Genomic DNA, 22,345 nt, shown 5'->3' with positions numbered 1-22,345 from the left:
GGGAAATATGCTGGAACACAAAAAAGCCAAGAATAACTAATTTTCTAGAAGTCCTTATCTTTCCTTTTTTATTCCTCATTTAAATACTATTTAAAGCAGTCGCTCTAGTATAGAGAAAAGAAAGGGCAAGCAAAAAAGTTCAATCTTTTTTCCAGCTTCTGCTGGAGCGATGGCTGCTAGCAGCATCTCCCCTGGTGCTGCGTTCCTGTGCCACACAGAGCACACATGGCCATCAGAGGCAATGATGCACCATAAAATAAGACCAGCAGTCAAAGCAAGCACCATGGATGTTTTTGCTGGTACTGTTTGGAATGGAAGTGGAAGTTTTACACCCTTATTTGATTTTGGGACAGACAATCCTATGCAGATTTAATTATTCCCTCATTTGTAAAATAATTTGTTTCCCAGAGTCTCTGATGTTAGGCACCCTGTATCTAATGGGGATTACTATTTGGTGATTTAAAGGAGGAAAATATCAGTAGTTCATTGTAGGCTGTTGTACACAGTGGGACAAGACTAGTGAAATCCTTACTTAACCTCCTGAAACGTGTGTAAAGCCAGCACACAACCGCTTGCCCACATCCACCCTCAATCCAACCCTTCCAGTCTTGCATGCCAAGCCCAAGACAATGATCATTTGCAGGACAGTGGCATGGCCTCACTCCTAGGAAATCCTAGAAATGTACAGACTACTATGCTGGATTAAATCCTTCCTCATTGAGGGTATGACTCCTAACAGTGCACCACATCGAAGGAGGTCTCATTCCACAGTCACAGGCTCATACCATGGCCCCTGCCCAAGACATGATCCCAGACAAAGACCCATGGCTGGAAAGTAACCCAATTCCTGACGTGCTTTCATGACGTGAAGAGTGGAGGATTTATACATTAAGACAACAGTAGGTTGAGAGGTTGGTCCACGTCCTGGGCTTACTATTGATGACAGGCTTCAGAAATGGCATGGACCTGATGTAGTCAGTGGCTGATACATGTCTTGAAGAAGTGACTGCTCTAATCCAAACATGTCCAGTTACTTGCAAATCCTTGGCTTGTTGCCCTGGCTGGCCACTGACTTAATGAGGAAGGCAGCCTATTCCTCTCAGCATTAGTTGATACCAGAGAGTCCATAACTGGGCCACACACCGCTTTTCTTATTTCAAAATTTAAGTGAATTATTTTTGTTAACAAGAAGAAATTTCATCAGAGCAGAGGAAATGAAAACTTAACTCCTTTCCAAAAGTTTCCTGACCCTCATCTCTTATTCTGTTAAAAATAATTAGGACCGGGTGCTCATCAGTGAAAAGACCTCATTTGGTTTTGTCCATAAGGAGCTCTGAATAGCTAGTCAGTATAAATACTGCATAAAAAATAAATGTAACAAAGGGAGGGTTTTTTCCTTCATTTGTTATTTTTGGGGAGAAAAACCACCATCTGTGTTCCAAATGTGTTGCTTTTCAATGATCCACAAGCTGTTTCTATGGTTTTGAATTATTTGACTTTGCTCTTCTTTCGAATGGCTGCCTTTGCCATATTAAAAATACAGTGCCTCGTCCTGCTGAGTGCTGTGTTATTTGTCTGGCTGCTCTGCTAGATAAGCATTGGAGAGGTCTGGAAATGATAACCTACACAAGAGGGCAGTTTAGTTTTCACTGCAATAGTGCAGGAAGGAAGAAAGCAAGGAAAAGTTCACAATGCTTTGGTAAAGATTTTACCTGAAAAGCAATTTTTCATATTTTTGGTGAAAGGGAAATTGTTTTCGTTTCTGTCTGCAGCCATCATGAATACAGTTTCTCACCCTTTCTGAGCTAGCTCTAAAATGCCTAGAAATTAGGCATTTAACTGCTTAAAATGGGGAAAATTTAAAAAAAAAACACCGTATATAAAAAAATCTTACTCCATGTATAAAAAAATCTTCCGTATACATTGCTTGCACAGAAAGCATTTTATTTTGATTGAGAGCAGATTGTTCACTCCTACCCCCAATTTGAGATTGGACAGATCGCACTGTGTGCCCGTTTTCACAATATAATGATCTTTATATACACACAGATGTACGTGAAAGACATACACATGGCATTTTTGTAAATTTAGCACTTTTAATTGTTTTGATGTTAAGATCTAAACTTACTACTTAGCCCAGCAAACACTTATTATTAAGAACATTGTGGATTCAGCAGTTATTTATTAAAAGGATAGATGCAAATGAAAAAATATTTACATAAATATCTGCAAACACTATGCATCATTCTCTTTGTCTTCAGGAACACAGCCACATGCCAGGTCTTTTGTATACTAAATGACCAAACACACACTTAAATCAAATAGCAGTTCTATTCAGTCTATGCTTTCCACAAGTTGTTAGACATGCTATGTTGAAAGGAGTGACTTCGTGCACACTCAGCTTTTTCAAAGAAACATCTGTGATTTAATGACCAGATCTAAGCCATACAGAAGTCTGAACTCTGGGAAACTTGCAGCCTGACTGCCATCCACCCAGGAAACTCCTGCTATAAAGGAGTCTATAAAGATGCCATTCACGCAGTCAGTCACTGGGGCCCTGGTGCATAACAAACCTAAAAAACTTTTACAGACATCTGTCCTAGAGAAACTCCAACCATTCCAAGTATGGGAGTCACCCAGACTGCTGAAAACACAAAGAAACACTTCCTCTGAGACAGGCATCTCTTAATGAGAGCAAACATTCCCCTCTCTGAAGAAGGCAGCAGGAGACGGATGTGTGCGAGGACCAAGCTCCCTCTGTCTATTGTACTTCCATGGTTCCCATTACCACAGCGGTTCACAGCCTCACAGCTTAAATGCCTTCCTCCCCAAGATGCCCCCATGAGGGGAGGAAGTGCTACCATCGTTTGGGACAATAATTCTCTCCACGACAGGAAACCCAGCATAAAGTCGTCAGAGCTATTCAGGTCAGAGGAGGAAAATATAGATGTCACTTCTGTTTTTCAAAGGTCTGCTTTTAAGTTTCTCATTAATACCTCAAACTTACATTGAATATTTGTCAATGTTTTAGAACACTCAGATTTAATTCCAGAAACATAAGCAAACAAAGGAGATCACGTACAGATTCTTAAGTGTTAAAAGAAATGCCAAAAATGTTTTATTCCTATCCCCACACCACACACTCTTCTTCCAAAGCCCTTCTTCCTGCCCCGAGTTATTATCTTTCTTACCCACAGAGACTGAAAGGGCTCAAATTCACTTAAGTCTGAAGCACAGAAAACATTAAGAGTTTTATAGAATCTTATCAAAATTAGCTGAACCAGCTGAATATGTAAAAATGTGTTGAAAATCTCACCAAAGCAGGCGTACATCCTTCTGCTTTTTGTGGTACATCAGATATTCCTACAGTATTTTAGCTCAAGAACAGAAATAAGATAATTTGTGCTTCGTGTCTTGCAGAGAAGTGAACATGTGCCTGGCTTAATCATCCTCAGGAGCAGGGGTATTCCAACTCATCCTTCATTTAGGGGTCCCTCTCCCAGCACACCTCTTCTCCTAGAGACTATACTGAGACATCAGCACACCAACCTGTTTTTTCTCCAGTTGCAGAACCATCTATGTCCTGCCCCTAGGTTGCTCTCTCAGTTGTGCCAGCTCAGCTTCCTACAAGGTAACACCGAGAACTGCATCAGGAACCGGTCCACCTGAAATACGGCCTATTCTTTCATCATTTTTCCTTTTATTTTTCGCAAAGTTATCTTTCAACTGAATCGGTGCCCCGGTGCATTTGACTGCACAGCCACACAAATGCTGTGCTGGCACAGTAGAGCAGAGAGGCACTGGGCAGAGACTGCTAAAACCAGCTTACACAGCACTGTTGTCTAATATTTAACCACGGTCGTAAGCTCTGAACTCTGGTCCTCTGAGCTGCAACCAAACGAGACACAGGAAGCAAAGCAAACAGTGCAATCTCCTGCATCTCAGCCCAGGGTTTCCATCATCGCTCACCAAAACCAGCTGGAAATATTTCACGGGTTTCATGGTCCATGTTCCTCATTCCATTTTTGCAAGTTTGAAATGTTGATAAAAAGCGTCAACAACAAAAAAGAACCTTGCAGAAAACTTTGACTATCTCTACCTGAACTGCTGCCTAAGCCTGAAAGATTATCAAAGCAGAGAGATAAGTCTCAAAAACAGGTTTAAGCCACTGAAGCCAGTTGCAGAGCTTTCATCAGTCTGTGTACAGTTATACAAATATTTATTTCCAAATATATACAAGAAGATACACATTTGCCTCAAGTTACAGAGATGGGAATCCTACCATCATGGATTTGTAGTTAATAGAAATGTGACTCCAGAAAAATGTGTTGTAACCTGTCGCTTTAGTAGTCTCCTAAATGTAAGTCCCAAGAAGAATTAAGTAATTTCATAACCAGATTTTCAAGGTTTAAATCCTCCAGAAAAAGGCATGAAATATCATTTCTTTAACTTAACTTTTGCAGTGCTGCAAAAGACTTATCATCACAGTGAGTATTGTGTTATAATGAGAAATACTATTTCCATTGTCCTTTTATATGCAGTGCCAAATGGTCTTGGCTCTTGGCCTGTGCTTTGCACAAGGATTATAGCAGCAAATTGATTTGCCTCAAATACTGAAATAATACTGTGGACCCCTTCAAGCCCACCGTAATCACAGCTTATCAAAAAAACACACCACTGGACTGCTATGCAAAAATGTAGTTTTCCATTCCCAAGCACTATACAACAAAATAACAAAGCAAAAATTATCTTTGCAAATGGGACTGATTCTGTGTTTCAGAAAGGCTCTGTCCGGGGCAGGTGACTATTTCTCCCCTGAGCTCTCTGGAAGTCTCTGTAACTTTAGTATCCCCTGGCCCTCCAGTTCCATTCATCCCTTCTCCATAGAAGGAAGCCTAAAATACTGGAATTATGCTGTTTCCTATGTACAGTCTTAGTATCACCCATTTTTTTCCTCAGTTAACCTGTGCTGCCTTTATGGCTCTTACATGCTACTGGAAAACAGTGAAAAAATCAGTATTGGCCTCTGTGCTGATATAGAATACATTGTTTGAAAGGCCACAGAAGCAAAGAGGATGGTTTCTAGCAGGTTACGAGTTAAGGGGAAGTCATGTCATTCCTTCATAGGACTGGATGGGAGAGCTGACAAGGACAGGCTGGTCTTTTGGAGCTGCCTTTCCCTAGAAGTCCTCCACTGAAAAGACAGGGAGACACTGAGTAAAAACTTCAGTGACTATCAGGAGCAGGCTCAAAACAAGCAGTTTTTCTGCTGGTGAATAAGCAGAAAGCGAGATTTGCCAAATCATTCTGCTTTGGGCCCCTCTGTGCAGTCATAAATGACAGCATCCACTTCTTTCTCTGAGAGATCTGGTGATGTTGCCAACTTAGGCATCCAGGATCAAAAAGACACTGGTCTCAGGGATACATTTGAGGTCATAAAATCTATCCCCACTTTCAGTTCATTGCTAATTCTTCAACAACCCCGTGGCAGCAAACCACAGTTGATCTCTTTCCCACCGAGTCCTACTTTTATTGGATGATCTCTGTAGGCAGCAAATCCCTTTTATGAAATCAAAAGGAGTTTAATGGTGAATGATAGTTCAAGGGCTAACAGTGCCACCCTGGATCTTCTTTCTCTCTGATCAGGAAAGGAATCTCCAGAGTTCAGTGAATCCCTAAGACGTTGCAGTACTAATTTTACAGCAACAGCTGTACCTGGGTTTTAGGAACAGGCAGATGTCTTTGTCTTTCAGTAGCCTTCAGTGATGAGACATCACTTGTGTTGCCACAATAAAAAAAAAATTTAAAAAAAATTTTAAAAGAAAGAAAAAAGAGTGATTGCTACAAGAAACCTGTTATTCTTTTCACTGTCATTTGCAAAAGGAAAAAGAACTTTTCTCTCCTTTAACTAAATGGCAAAGTGCAGCCCTTGATTTCAGTGGTGATGTTTGCTGAACTGGGATTCAGCTGTCTGCAACAACAGGAGAGGCAGTTTGATGGAGAAGGTTCAAGAATTAGCAGAAACGACAAGCAAAGTTTAGCAGAAATAAAAGTCCTGTGTTTGTTTCTTTGCTGTAATCTGGGAATGCTCCTTTCATCAGATTTCTGTCTTGTTAGTTGAAGCATTATTCATTTTTTATTGTAACAAATGTTTCGGAAATCTATTTGGTCTCCAGAAGGGACCTTCAATCACCATAAAACCAAATGCAAAGAAGGTTTCCCCAAAATGCAGAGAGTTTATTTCCTTAACCTGCCCAGTTTAACAGGGAAGAATTTGACTAGGATAACAAACCATTTCCCTTCTCTTTAGTTGGGCAGGAGCCAATCCCTTTCAGCAATGTTAATGTGTGAAAGCCTAGGATTTTACCACAAAATGCACAAATCACACTGGGCTGTCAAAAAGTAGCTATGCTTCATGCTGCCTTGCTACCCAAATCTCACCTCCTATCGCTCCTCACTCCCTGTTACACCTGATACCACCAGGCAGGCATTTCTTAGGAGAAGGTGGGAGGCAAGAAAGCTTTAACACTCCCTTTGGCTCCATCCCCTCACTACAGCACAACTGTCTGGGATTTCTGGACATTTGACCACCTCCACCCAGGACCTCTTTCAGGCAGCTGCAGGCACCCACCCTTCCCCATAGAAAAAGCCCTCAACTCCTGCAGCAGCCACCAGTCACTCTCCTGGTGCAAACGTGGAACACAAGCAAGACCAGCAAAGGTTGCCAGTAGCAGTAGCCCCACAAAGTCATCCAAACTTATTTTTGCTTTAGCCTCTCCTTCCCTCAAAAATCAGATGCCAACGCGACTTCCTGAGGTTGAAGTTTGTCAAAGCAGCTTGTCTTACAGACCATAGACAGCTATTGAATGCTAGTTTCTCAGGCTGTAGAAAAAAGCAATATATACCAGAAACCTGTTAAGCCATTACAGTAAAAAATAGTGATGTGTAAAGATGATCCAAAGAATATTTTACTGTTTAACTCATCTTGTCATAAAATTGCAATAGGACCTAACTCATAAAATATAAATATCCTAGATTCCGTATGCACTCAAGATAATTTAAAAAGCCCTTCTACACAGGATATCCATTTTCAGCACAGGAGAGCATTTTTGTTTAAAGCAGCTAAGGCAGGGAGTCAAGACGGGAACTGTACGAAAGAATGCCAACCCTGCAAAGAGAAGGCTCTTAGTAGTCTTTCCTGCCTAGGATTGATGGTGACACAGAGTAAATAACAGCTACTGCATGTTCAAAGCTTCTGGGTCAAAATCTCAGCCAACATAAATCATCAATGCTTTTTCTCTGTCCCTCTGATTTTACGAGGGAAGGTCTTTTTACTCCCTACTCTATGAACTGCGGTGATCACATCATCCCAGAGGGAGCTGGTCAGAGAATTGTGTGTTACACAGACTATACAACTCCAGCAAAAATGAAATGCTAAAATTTTACTCTGAAAGCAGGACGGAAAAAAATTGCAAGCCAGGAAAAAAACAAGACACGATGTATTAGAAAACACATTTAAGGTTTTTATGTCATTGCCTATGGAAGGATGCATTATATATTATTTAAGTTTTAAAAATTGTGCATATTTATATATACTGAAAATGAAATGAAGTATCATCCCTGTGAAAGGAAAGTTGTCTATCTGTCCAAATCAGAGAGGCATCTTTTTGCCCCTGAATGTTCTTCTGTAGAAAAGGTTGATTAATTTTGGTTTTCAATCTTCACTACAATTAATCACAAAAGCAGGTTTCACCTTTTTAAAGTCCACTACAAAGTTAGTTCCCATTTTGCAGTTATCTGTGGTCATTATATTTCCTTTAACTAAAGAAAGGTAATTCAATATTTAGGAGTATGATCTTTAATTGCAAGGTCCATCAGCCAACAAGAATCTTCTAATTGTTTGTACTGGATACACAACATAACAGTCTCAAACTACCCTCAAGGAACCACAGGAATCTCTATCTAAATATACAAGAATAAACAATTTCCATCATCTTTATTTGAAAAGAATAGGCTTTATAGTTTCTTCTCTCTCTTCTCTCCTTTCATCTATCCCACATTCTCTTTTTTGCTCTCTACTTCAACATCTTTTTTGGCATAAACAATTTCCATCATCTTTATTTGAAAAAAATAGGCTGTATAGTTTCTTCTCTCTCTTCTCTCCCTTCATCTATCCCACATTCTCTTTTTTGCTTTCTACTTCAACATCTTTTTTGGCTTTTTTTCTCTCTCCAGTTCTACTTTGGTAACATCATAAATCACACCATCCCCCCAGAGCTTTGACTTTTCTGACCATATATTTGCTGACTATTCCTGCATCTCTCCTTCCTCATAGGATTGCTCCTCAGAGTGTAATTTCCTTCTCTAAAAGGAGATGAATGTTTTCAAAAAACCTGTTTCAACCCCAGGAGTGAAAGGGAACTAGTGCTGGGAGAGATATTTGTAAAAACCTGTTTCAACCCCAGGAGTGAAAGGGAACTGGTGCTGGGAGAGATATTTAGAGATATTTGGGAAGAACTGTCAGTGCTTCTAAACTGAGAAACTCTATGCAGGAAGAAGAAAAACACAGCTTCAAGGAGTAAAAGGGGCAACTATTATGAGTTCAGGATAAGATACAGAGGGCTACTGTAAATCTGTTAAACCTTAACTTAGTGTGAGATGGCAGAAACGGTCCCTAAAGGAGGAACTTGCATGGAATGATTTTCAACAATGACAACTAAAGATTTGACGATTCCCAAGACCTCAGTGAAGCTTTTGTGACCACATACCTGTCCATCAAGACCTCAGTGAAGCTTTTGTGACCACATCCCTGTCCATCCAGAATTCCCTTAACTTAGTGTGAGATGGCAGAAACGGTCCCTAAAGGAGGAACTTGCATGGAATGATTTTCAACAATGACAACTAAAGATTTGACGATTCCCAAGACCTCAGTGAAGCTTTTGTGACCACATACCTGTCCATCCACTATTCCATAATTCTTGATGCCTCCAATTTGCTTCAGGTGTAGATGGAACAGTGTGTATTCTGGATGAACAGGGACACGGTCACATCTTGAGGTGTCATAACTAAAAAGCAAAGGAGCCCTCATCAGTCACAATTACCTAACCATCACAATGTATGTTATCAGCTCCAGGCCATTCCTGGCCCCCCACACAATTACACCCATGAAGTGAGGTGGGTCCTACTACAAGGACTTCACAGCCAGCAAACAGAGAAAAACAGAGGACAGATGTATTCTGCCGTTCTGCCCATGAGAAGGGAGGTACCCAGAGATTAAGGGTGGGATTTTCAAAGGAGTCCACATGAACTCCTCCCCTCACTAGCTGCCTTTGAAAATCAAAGATTAAATGCCTTGCTCAGAGTTACACAGGAATTATACAGCAAGGCCAGATATTAAATTTGAGCGTTAGTGAATTCTTCCTCTCCATGGGAAGGAGTTAAGTCTGCAGCAGTCTCCTCTGTAAACAGTCTTCCCAGTTTGTCTGCTCAACTCTCACTGGATTTTTCCTTAGAAAAAGTCACCCTGTTTGTCTTTTTCTGGTATCACAGTCAACCACCCAGATCACAGTTTAAATAAATTTCAAAAGGCTTTAAGTATTTTTCAAGGCTTCTGCAGATGTGTATCTTTGTTCTCTGTATCAGCAATAAGTATACGCTGAACAGAGAGCTTTAAAACCACTTTACTCCCATGCACAGATCTCAGGATAATTTTCCAAATGCTTCTGGGATGCTCCCACCCATGCTACCCAGCCCCATGAGTTCAGCCCGGTCTGCCTGGGATCTCTTCCCCCGGTATTGAGGTAACCTTGCCATCCTGCTTGCTTCACCACTTTCTTTGAAGGCCCATAACAAACACATCATAACAGTTTTATATCTTCTACTTAACCTTTGGAGCTGTTTAAGCTTCTCTGAGATGGAGACTCTCTGATTTATACTCTAATGCCTTCCAGTCTAAACTAACGTAATTCTTTCTAAAATGCCCAAGTTTAAATTATGGATCACAGTGTCCAGAATGCTGCTGCAAAGCCTCTCACTGAGCTCGGCTAAAGCTCACTGAACACTTTTTCCTGTGTTGCCCTCATTAAATTGCCTTCATTTGTGTGTCCATTTTTACATTCTATTTCTGATATTTAAACATCTCTATAACTTTCAGTTTCCTGACGAACTTGATCTGCAGGACAAGAAAGCCTCTGGACTTGCCTTGTTCTCTCCAATGTTTTGTCTTCCCTGTTTCCAGCCACCATTGAAATAAATTTCAAGGTAAATGAGTAGAGTCACACCTGACTATTTTTTTTTTAAGTCAGATTTTGTGTTCATGGAAGCAACAGTCTTGACAAACGGGAAAGCTAGCATCCTGGCTTAGAAACACAATTAAAAACACCAGAAAAGGAAAACAGACAAGACATTCTTCAGATCAATACCTCTCCTAGGACCTACCATGGTGTAAGTAGTACAATCCTCATTAAGGTTATGATAGTAATACACAGTCCTTTGACTTCTATACTACAGTTATCATTGCAGACGTTATCAAAATCCATTGGCAGTGGACATTTTCACGAGAACTGAGGCTGATAGATCAATTTAGAGAAACCACAAAAGAGTCACCAGCCAGTGGTAATAGCTTTCAAACTCCCCACACCCTGGATTCGAAGAGCATGCCTAGATGTAAAAGTCTTATTACACTGCAAATTTATCACCAGGCACTATCCAGTTTCCCATGATAGCATGCACTCAAAGCTCTATTTCATTGCCATTTTAAAACATCTTTTGATACACTGCAAAAAGTCTGTGAAGTACCTGTCAAAGGAGGTTGCATCTTACAGATGCCTGAGATTTGAGATTAGATAATTTCAGATAAAATTAGTCAGAAAGGCATCTGGAACTTTTCACAATTTTAAGAAAGCCCTATTGAAAGGTTCAGCTGTGTTACTTACTTAAAATCATTGACGGTGTCCAATTCTATGTCAAATTGAATGAAAGACTGGCATATAACCCCACAGAGGAGGTGTGGGGGTAAGATTCTTGCTCCAGCTATAAACTGATGAGCTAATATCCATGGCCCATTTCTGCAGTGTGCTCCAGGTAAGTAGCCAACCTCTCTGACCTCAATAGGCACAGCAGGCTGCACACACAGAGTTGATTGCAGAACCAGGGCCCATTGTATGACACCACATCAGAAAAAAAAGAAGCATCCTGTCAAGCAGAAAGCAGAGTTTTTTTAAAAAAGAACACCCACAAAACATCAAAAAATTAAAAAATGAAAATTTACCAGACAAAATTTTGTCCTCTTAGCAGAAGCATTACTTATCAAAAACTTCAATGGAGGAAGGAAAAATAAAAGAGATGAGTTAGACCCATCCCTGTAGAACTAATTAGTTGTGGAGAGTTTTCCCCCTATAAAAAATTCAAATAAATTGGTTCTGTTAGCCCATATACAGACCCCGGATGTAATTAGTGTGATAATCAATATATCAGTAGGAAACAGCTACTTAAGTGTACCCAGTGCAGTTGTAGATTTAGGACAAGTGAAAGGGGCGTATTCAACAACAGCAGGGAAGAGTATAAATGCAAATGAAGCTCATAAAAAAGAATGAGTGATTCTGGCTGTGCAAGCTGCTCAAAATTCATCTAGTGTTTTTTTTTTTTTTTTTTTTGAAACAAAGAATAGACTGCCCATACCTTGCTAACAAATGTCAATATGTACCATAGACCTTTGTTTGTTTTCCCACTTACTTGAAGACCTGTTAAAAAGTGCTGCTAGCTTTCTTCTCTCCGCTAATGCACAATAAAAAAAAGTTCCAATAAAATGTGCACCTGTCACACTCATATTTTAGTGTTAAAAATACTCCCTGTTGTGTACAGCGTACCAGCTGTGCCAGCAGCTCCAGTGCATGACTGACATGCTCAGAGGCACCGATGGCTGAAGGTAGCTTGCCTCAGATTAGGCTCTGATATTCTCTCTTTACAGTGGAACTTCAAAAATATGCAAGCCAAACATAGGCATGGTGAAAAGTCTCTGAAGGAATGATGTTTCAGAGCCGCGTTTTCTTTTTCCTCTCATTTAAATATTCAAATCTTTCAGTATAAATGAGAAAGTTGGGATTTCTTCTAGAAAACTAGAAACATGTTTCTAAAATAACCCTACATAACAGTTGTTCTACTGCCTTCCCTCAGGGGAAAGACATAAATCAAGAACACCTCACGAAAGAAATGGAGGTGCAGGTTTTATAGAGTTTCTGTCCTGGCTGTGTTTCTTCAGCGAGTGAATTGTGGGACACCATTTGGCACTGCAAACTTCACCCCTCTATCCTCTAAATACAGGAATAGTACAAATACAGTGAACTGAAAACAGCATTATGTCTTCTATATTATTCTTTAGGCCATGATACTACTTTGAGGACAGCAGCACAGTAGAGATCCATTTTCATTGCCCCCCTTGTAACTCATGATCCTCTGAGTTACATATAAAGAAAAAAAAGGGCAAAGATATGACTGAAGCAAGGAATAGCTGATTTGGACTGGATTATCCATTGCTCTGCAGGGAAGCACAAAGACCCACATTTTCCTTAACTCACTGGCATTAAAGAGTTTCTACAGACTTGATCCTTAGTCAGATGTAGAGGAATCTTAAACAAAATACCCATCTCAGTGCTCTGTCAACCACACTCATCAGACCTTGAGCAGGAATGTGCTTCACATAAACATGCAGATAGCAATAAAAGTAGGAAAATACCTTAATTGTTCAATCTCATCCTCTAGAAGTCCAGTAGTTTCTTGGCTTTCACTATCCCACAATTCTTCATCTAAAAATTAAGTTCTGTATTTCCTCTACGAGGAATATTTTTAACTCCATGTTTCTCTCATTATCTCTTGGATGATGGATTTAATATCACCTCAGATTCAATCCCACCTTGGTAGGATTTTCAACATTCATCTTTCACTATAGTCACTATCACTTTGTTTGTGATTTGAAGTGAACAATTTGGTGTCAGAACCCAGGGAACAGGCAGATTTACAAGAACACCTCCACAGCTTCACAAATCGGGTCTGCCTTAACAAAACCCTTAAGTGTGTGTTTAATTTTTGGTCTGTGAGCAAACTCTACAAATAAAATCAAATAAATACAACTAAGGTACCAGATTCGCCCAACCATTCTGGCATAATGAAATGAGGACCAGAGGCTAGCTCAAGTCATCTGCACCCAAAGACCTGGTTGCAAGATTCTCAAGGCACTAAGCCCCAAATTGCCTCTCACACCCTCTCTTCTATCAATGCACTATTCGTAGCAAGACAGATGTGAAGGTCAGAGATGCAAAGCAGAGCTCCTGTTGTTTAGGGCATTCTACCTATGAATTTCCATATTTTCTAAAGTTTAGGAGAGGTATTCCCTAAGAATCCAGGATTTTTAATGCCCAGCTTTTTCAAAGAGAATGCATAAGTTAGTTTAAATATTCTTTACCCCGCAGTTACTGATAAAGCTTTATCACCTCATGCAAAGCTGAATTATGTTTTTGCCTGAAAATATATACATCTACTAGAAAGAAACAGACGGTGTGTATTCATATATTTCAAACCAGAGGATTTAACCTCTGAAAAGAGATATCAAAGTGGCACTGAAGCATGGACCTGCATTCAGCACTTTCACATTTGGTTCACAAATACCCAATTAGGTTTCTGTCTGAACCACAGTACCTCAAATTTATAATTACTCATCTGTCAAAGTTACAAGGGCAATACAGCACCATATTATTTTGAACAGTGATAAAAAAAAAGATGTTGAAGTCTTATGAGAGAATTTCTCAGCTCTGAGCAGCAATATAACGTTCTTCTTCAGTGAAGAGTTAATAAAGACCAATAAAACATTTCCATAGCTAACTCATCAGTGTGTTTTAGCTCAAAATAAAGACAGAAGGGACACACAATATTTAGTGTAAACTCAAAATGGATTTCTGTAAATGATAATTAATTTTGTAAAAAGTAAACGGTTAGGAATCAACCCACATTTCTTATCCAGTTCTGATATCAAGATTGATTCTTTAACAGCTCAAATATATTTTGAATAATACTTTTTTTCCCTTTATAAATTGCAAGTGGCTAAAGACTTTTCTTTGTTTCTCTGGGAACATGAAAGCCTGTAGTAAGTTTTAACAATGTTAATTAACACCTTCATATAAAGGAACAAACGTTTATAACTGCTAAGGATGCAGAAACCCTACCAAACTAAACTAAAACTCTGTTGTCCTAATTGGGGATATAATTGGAATGAGTCCCATAGGAATTTTGCTGTTTCTTCTACATAAAACCCTATTACTGGCTGATCCCAGAACAAAGATACTTTCCTAGAGGTTCCCATAACCCTAATCCATACAGTTCTGTCCCTCGCGGGTACACAGGTGCTCATAAAAAGGGAAGGTCCCCATCTTTTTAAAGAAGCTTTAATTGATAAGACCCAGACAGACTGCAGACAAACACAGCAACATAGTAGGAAGATGACCTCTTTCCTACTTCTCCAGTGGGAAAAAGGCAGAGGTTATTTGGCTCAAAGAGTAGCTGTAAGGTTAATTTCAGAAAATGGGATTTGTCTGAAGGCTGAAATGATACTCTCTCGGTATCAGCAGCCACATACTGCTATAATTTGGGACCATATTCTACCCTCTATGTATTCTCTTAAAAAAAATCCATTGTACATGAGGATGGTTGCCAGGCTTTATTCCCTGATGCTATCTGCCTGTACTATTTCCAGTAATTCTAGAAATGCAGCCACCTTTTTCCTCCCAGCATTAGGCAAGTCTAACACTGCGCTCAGTTTTACACTGCACTTACAAGGGACCAATCCCATTGAAAAAAAAAAAAAAAGAGGCACAGCAAGGAGAGGGGAGAGTCTGCAATGGGAGAGAGAATCAGAATCAAAACCTTATTTGGTATAAAAATTCAGAGAACCACCAAAATGTAAGTGTATCCCATTAATACTCACAAAACTCCCCTGACCACACACATAGGCAGACAGACAAAAGGTGTCCTAATTAGTTTATTGTTTTACGACTCTCTCAAGCTATGAAACACAATTTGTTTTACAACGCATCATTAAAAATGCACCCTCCAAGGATTTCAAATTGTTTGAATAATATAATTATCAGTGTTAACACTTCCTTTTATTGTTTTGACAGTCTTGATTCTGCTGCCATCTCATTTGAGCACCCTCCAGCCAACAAAAGAATGAGCATTTCTCACCCACTCTCCTTCCCCAAATTAGGTGCATAATTTATAGAGACATGACGTAAAATTTCAGGCATTTCTAAAATACTGAAATTACACTAAGAGATTTGTAAAAAAGCTCAAACCATAAGGATAACAAAGGAAAAACAGCAAAATGAATGGTTCAGGTGAGGCTGTTTCTATTCTGGCCTCTTATATAGCTTGAATCATACAGGCTCATATTACACCCCCATTTTTGATACAGAGCATTTTCTATGGAAATAAGGCAAAGCAAGATAATTTAAAATTTCTCAGGGAGTCTGCTAGAACAGCTGTATGAAAGAATGACCCTGTGAATGAGCTTGCTAGGATACTTTGTGCCAAATCCTCAACCGGTATACTGCAGATATTCCATTAGCGCCTTTCTGCTGACATTGGTGAAATCACACCAGTGAATGCCCAGAGACCAGTAACATTTTCTCATCAGTTTAGACTCTCCCCTTCTCGAGCCACTCTTTACCTACTCTTAGGTTAAGTCATGTGAGGAGTAACTTTGAAAACAGATACTGGAACATTTGCAAACCAAACATTCCCTTTTTTTTTTTCCTCCTGTGCATTTAGTTATTACATACTAAGCATCAACCTGCCCTCCACAGCATTTCTTCCTTCCTATCTGTATACAGCTTTGCTTTACAAGTCCAATCTAGGATGGGCTTCTCAGACCAACTAAGCTTCAAAGCAGCGGGAAAGCACAACCTGCACAGCGTACTAGAGAAATGGGAAGTTCAGACAAATCTTCCACGGTTACACACAAAAAGTTTAAGCTGCCTTTCAGCTCATCATTTGTCAGACTCATATAACAGCACAAAATCCATGCGGTATCCCAGAAGGGCATGTGAAGTGAGGTTTCTGAGCTAACCAGCCACATAAAAAATGCAAGAAATCATCCAGGAAATGAGAACTAGCAGATTTACACTCACATGAAAGAGTTAGGGAAGAATCAGGCCCAAAGTCTTCAGCAGAGCTATGTACAGCATCCTAACTCCCAGCCTGGTGCCCGATCTATGAGCATGGTCCACCTCTCCAGTTTTTCACATAGTGGGCTCTGAAACAGTTAAATCAAACAGAGATTAGTAACCTGGCACTAAATTACACTTGGAGGACTTATTGAACGGAGGATATTATCAGATATCACACTTGTCACAGATGAAAAACTACATATATGGATGAGTACTGTATAATCCATTCATTGTTTTATAGACGTGGAATTCCCTAGAGAAGAGCATGAAATCCATGTGACGTCCCCCAGTGTGGAATTTTACATTCAGATGTCCAAGCTGGCTGAATGTGTACAATTCAGCTCCCGGGGGACCTCACCTCTGAGGTGGCTCCTCTGCTTTGTTTATTCCAGCAAGGATGTGGAGCATCTTGCACTCATAAAACGGGTCACAGCAACCCTTGTCTGTGGTGGCACTTCTACATGCTACTGACACGCAGGACAGGAAACTTCCACCTTGAGGGAAATCAAGTGCTTTCAGGATATCTGAACAGCAGACACATCAGACCCTTGGATCCAGCCATGGCTTTCAGAGCTGATAAATCCACGCACAAGCTGCTCCCCTTTTCAAGGATAAACACATGCAGAACCAAGCCCTGAAATATTTACATACAAGGGGGCTCTTGGCACATTAGGTGGCCAGCATTTCCCCCAGAGCACGGTCTGTTGAAAGGCTCCAGCTGGCAACTTGCTAGCACTGGTGCTATAATTTGCTGGATCTGAGGTTTGATTCCTTGCTTTGAGCTGTGCAAAACTGCTTCCACCCCCTCTCTGCATCTCTTCGAAGGAAAACAAAGATTTGTAAATAAAAAAATAAATGGAGCTTTGGCCCTAGGCAGTGTCTTGCACTTTTGGCCAAGAAAGAAATACAAGAGCCAAGATATATCTCCTACTACTTTAGCTGGTATATAGGTTATTATGCTGCTGTTTGGCCTTGTGTAAACAAGCTTCTCTTATACATACAGAAAGCTAAATAGTCACAGTGATATTACCCAAAAACCCTGTCTTAACTATCAGAGAGATGTGCCATGCAAGCTTGCAGGGGTAAAGGTTTACTGGAGTACTGGCAAATGAAAAACATCTCCTAATACATACCAAAATAACGCATCAGAACTGCACGTTTCTTGGTCGTTTCTAATAAGTTCATTCAGTCTGAGTCCCCCACTGATTTGCTACACCACAAAGACCTGTCCATCTCCAGCCAACAGCTAAGAAAGCTCTGATAGGGATTCCTCCTGAGAGTCCTCGGAAAATCCTGAATCCCACCAAGCAACTGCCTCAGGTCCCAAAAGCCACACAGAGGAAGCCTACAGACACCAGTAAGGAGAAAAGTACAAGGAACTGAAAGCTACAGCCACCACAAAACACTAAAGCAACTTTTCTGAAGGCAGGTATTCTTTTTGAGCTGAAATATTTCAGTTTCATAAAAGTTATTCAGAGTTTTGAGAGTGCTCATGCTTGGGTTTGGGGTTTTTTTGGTTTGATGGTTTGTTGTTTTTTAAACTTTCTGACAGTAAATTGCATTTCTCCATAGAAAAAGTTAAAGTTATGTTTCATTATCACTGACATTTTTTGATGGAAAAATACATCCATTTTCTTCAACTAGCTCCAGTTTTAACCATATAAGCAGTTTCTTCAGGATTCCCACTTATTTTTGTTTTCCCCTTATTAAATTTCTATGGCCCAAAACTACCTTGCTGCGAGGCACAGACCACTCTCGAAATAAGCAGATCCACTCAGAAATACCAGTCCAGTATTAATGTTTACCACCATCTAGTTGGTCCTCCTGGATACTGCCAGCTTCCTAACTTTTCACAAAGACCATGGACTCACTCCAATTCATGTTACTACTACTGTGGTAATTTTATTATTCAACATATAATTTCAGTCTCATTTTGGCTGACTACAGACTTGATTCCTGCAGACATTTAGAACTGCAGAAAAAGGAAGGAAATTTATATTTAAAAAGACCTGTCACTCTTTTTAACTTTCCTATAGTTCAGATGTGTGTGTTCTGTTCACACACACGAACAGAATTCCTAAATGCAAATACATTAATAATATGATATGATCTAGTATTTTTTAATGCTGCAAAGAGAGGACACTTCTGTCAAAAATATCTCAGAGCACATAACTGATGAGGGTTTGGGTTTTTTCCAGAATTTTTTAGAGATAAAGACCTTTGAAAACCATTTAAGCCCTTAAATGTGCACATTTCTGAATCTAGGTAATCTACGCTAAAATACAAGCATGGAATAACAGATGTATTACGGTCTGTTTTGTTCTAATAATTTATCATCTCTTATTATTTATATCAGCCTAACAAATGAAGTTGCTTTTAAATTAATTTGTTTCTAATTACCAGAAGGAAAAGCTTCCTATGTAACTGTAATGATTGCAGCCTAAGTGCAAATTCTGAAGCACTGCTGAGGATAATGTCAAGGGGCTTGCTATTATTTTTTTAAAGCAGCGATAGTTAGACACCATTCAATTCAAAGGTAAGTTTTACATATTTATCTTTAGCTTACAGGCATGTCTCAGATAGGATTAGGAAGCCATTCTATGAAATATAAATGGAGAAAATTTAACAGAATACAAAAATATGAGTTTGAGATAAAATTTTAGTTAATGAATTCTGGATGGGTTCTTTTTTGCATCTATTGCAAAGGCAAGAAAGAAAGATTTCACAGTACAAAAGTTAATGTGCTCAAAGATTTCTCAATATGCTTTTTCAATTCTCATCAGAATAACTTTTGGCTGTTCAAAAAATACTGGAATAAAAAGGATAGGGGCAATGGATTAACAAAGCAAAGAAGACCAAAGCTGGTTACCTCAGCCCCAGTTATATTACCACACAATTATTACTTCATTGATTCCCCAGTAAAATTCACTTAACTAGTTTTCTGGGTTTTATAGCTAAATAAATTGCTTAATCTATTTCAGAGGAAAAACCTTATGCTGATGAGTTTATGTTAAAGATGTCATAACCCCTTGGGTGTCGCTCACTAACCGCTCGTTCACGACTTCTCTCCCTTGAGACCACAGCACAGACATCAAAGGCACAGCTGGATAAACTGTACAGATTGGATCCCGAGCAAGAATTATCATAAACACTATGAAGCCACAAAGAATGTGGAAGGAATGATCATTTAGATCCAGAGAGTTATTAAAATTCTTTTAGTCCATCTGCTCATGGAGGTATGCGACATTAACCATACACCGCATTATCACTTGAAGTTCAAAAACTGCTTGGGAGAGAGCGATTTCACAACAGCCATTCCACAACAAGAAGAGGCCAGATTCAGCACTGACTTAGTTCTCATGAAATTTCGCAGTCCTAAGTGGGATTTCATGACATGCACAATCACAACATAATCACGGTGACTGAATAAATCTGGTCTTTCAAAGATCTGGCAGATAATGGAAAACTGACCGTTTATTATTCACCCCACCACATTTACCACTGATGGACTTATTATTACTCAGAGATTTCATTAGAGTCCCCAGGGAATTTCCCAAACCTATGCCAAAAGAGAAAAACATTTTTATAAGTATTCCTGCAACATAAGAGATCCACTTTTCCTGGTTTCCAGTCAGCTCTAACAGCAATTCTCTTCAAGCAAAAGCAGATCAAGCTGTATTAATGAGAATGTTCTTAATGACTCTTACAGGAGTTCATAGCATGTATAATAAAACAACTTTTCAATTAGTATTTGTGTTTATCAAGAATGACACTAAGTTTTTCGGAAAATTACTTACATCCAGAACAAAATTTTACTCTTTTATTTTGAAAAATATGAAAGGAAAGATTAAAAACCTGCTATTTTCTATGACTATTAATGTTACCTCCTTGCAGCCTGCAGCAAATTAAATGTTAATTTTTCAAAGCTGTTTAATAAAAGAGTAAAAATCCTTTCAGTTCCGTATATAAGAACACTGATTAACCTTGACTAGACTAAAATCAGCTTTCCTTATTCCTGAGTGGTCCCCCTATTTTATTCATTCTAATTATGTAAGCAATATAAGCTGAATTAAGTCTTTTCCAGTGTACAGAAACTATAAAATACTAGTTTTCTTGAATACTAATGTATATTAATGACCAGCCTCTTCTCCCTGCACTCACATTGTGCTCCACACAAAATGAGGTATTGTTAATAAAGTGATTTTCAACCTCTCCTCTGTGGGCCTTTGGGAACTAGCCTGTGGGCTATTTCTAAGAAGGCTTGTGAAAGATGCTCAGAGAAAGCGTGTTCAAGCTTGTGCTAGAGCAACCCATGGACAGGAAAATACTAAACCTTTCCTGGAAGAAAGATAGGTACCCACAAATCAAAACCAGTTAGAAAAAATACTTGCTTAAAAGTACTACTCAACAAAAGACATCACAGCAAAATCTAGCACTACTCTGAGATTTTTAGATTATCCACTAGGTCATACATGTAGAAGACGATAAATGGCAAAGACCTGATTATGTCAGCCTGGAAATGAAACCAACGTAATAGATTATTGGGGGAAAGGGGCACTTTCACCCTTTGTGGTATGAAGATGTACAGTCAGGCTGGAATAGTTCCCTTCTCTCCTCATACTTAACCAACAAAGTGAAAGGGAAGCAAAAATACTGTGATATTGTCAACTGCAAGAATATTTGTCTTTGCGTGTATTAAACAATAGGTAGCTGTGTTTAAAGTCTATGCAAATGAAACCTCTACTGTGAAAACAGAAAATCTGCTGTAACACATAGAAGAGAAGGGCTTACAAAGCTGCATGCTACTGTTTAGGATATTTAGAAATATCTCTGGTTCTCTGCTCACTAGAAAAAGACCCATGAGAATGCTACAAGTGCCCCGCTGTCTGGTGCTCTCCAGAGGAGACTGCCAGCCAACTGGCTATGGAAATGACTTTGTTTCTAAGCTCCAAAAGGTCCACGAATACACTTGGGAACATGCTGAGACAAAATATACAAGTGTTCCAAACAGATTAAACATTAATTAATCTCAAGATGGGGACACCCACCTCTCTTAGATAAAGACACCACCCTACTTTGTTGGTCTTTGCCACTAGCTTCCAAGGCTACTTATCTCACCCAAGTAGGAAGGAACTGTGAGGAAAGGGTGTATCGCTAGATTACTCAACAGGATTACTACCTCTCCCATTTCCCCTTCAGTCAATGCCTGTTCTTTTCCCTTCAAATATTTGGAAAGAAGAATGTCTTACGTTTTCAGATCATTGCAGCTTCCAAAGATCATTCCTGGAACCTGAAGAAGTACGATCTCACAGTCCTCGAGAGACCTCATAAGGCAACTCAGTTCCTCATTACTCTCTTCCTCTTTCTCTTGATGAGAGAGTAAAACAGAGAGAGATCTGCGTATCTTATTTACTTATGGTTCTTGGAGAAAAAAAATAATATACTTTTCTAGAAAAATAAGGATCTTTTCTGACAGTTAAAAGGGTTTTTGAATTTGAGCTGAATTTAGATCATAGTTTGGGATTCTCTCAAATGACATTTTCAGGTGACTCTACCACTTTCCAAAAAAATTCTCTGTGATTTAGCTCCTGTTTTCCAAGTTAGAGCTGGTAGCCATCAGTCAAATGCATCTGTAGATTAGAAATCTATTTGTTGAAGGAGCCTGACAAGCATTTTAATATTGTTCTCAACATACAGTGGTAAAAAAGTGGCAAGACTTTTTACTAACACAGAGATTACTAGGTAACGTTTTCCAAAGATCCTGATTCTTAATGAGTTTCCTATTTGATTGAGGCACTAAAATTCCAGTTTCATTTTTGACTAAGGCTTCTAAATAGCTTGGGGCTTTTAAATTCCCTTCCTGCTACTGATGCTATAATTGACTATTTTTCCTCAGTGCTGTTAGTATGGCTGTGCTCTGTCAGACTTGTATTGGTTTGGGGAATTTGGGCCAACCATTTCAGAAACTGGTGCCAACAGTTACACTTCCTAAATCTGTATGTGACTACCTGAATAAATGCTTGGCTTTCCAAAAGCCAGAAGGACCAGAAGAGCTACCATTCATTTCCAAGGCAGCTGCTGGATGCCCAGTGCTTTGGCATATCACTCCAACTACTCCAAAGCTGTAAACA

Source organism: Calidris pugnax, unplaced genomic scaffold, assembly GCF_001431845.1.
Source record: "Calidris pugnax isolate Ruff unplaced genomic scaffold, ASM143184v1 scaffold211, whole genome shotgun sequence".
Taxonomy (NCBI): Eukaryota; Metazoa; Chordata; class Aves; order Charadriiformes; family Scolopacidae; genus Calidris; species Calidris pugnax.
Note: the sequence above shows the minus strand (reverse complement) of the source record.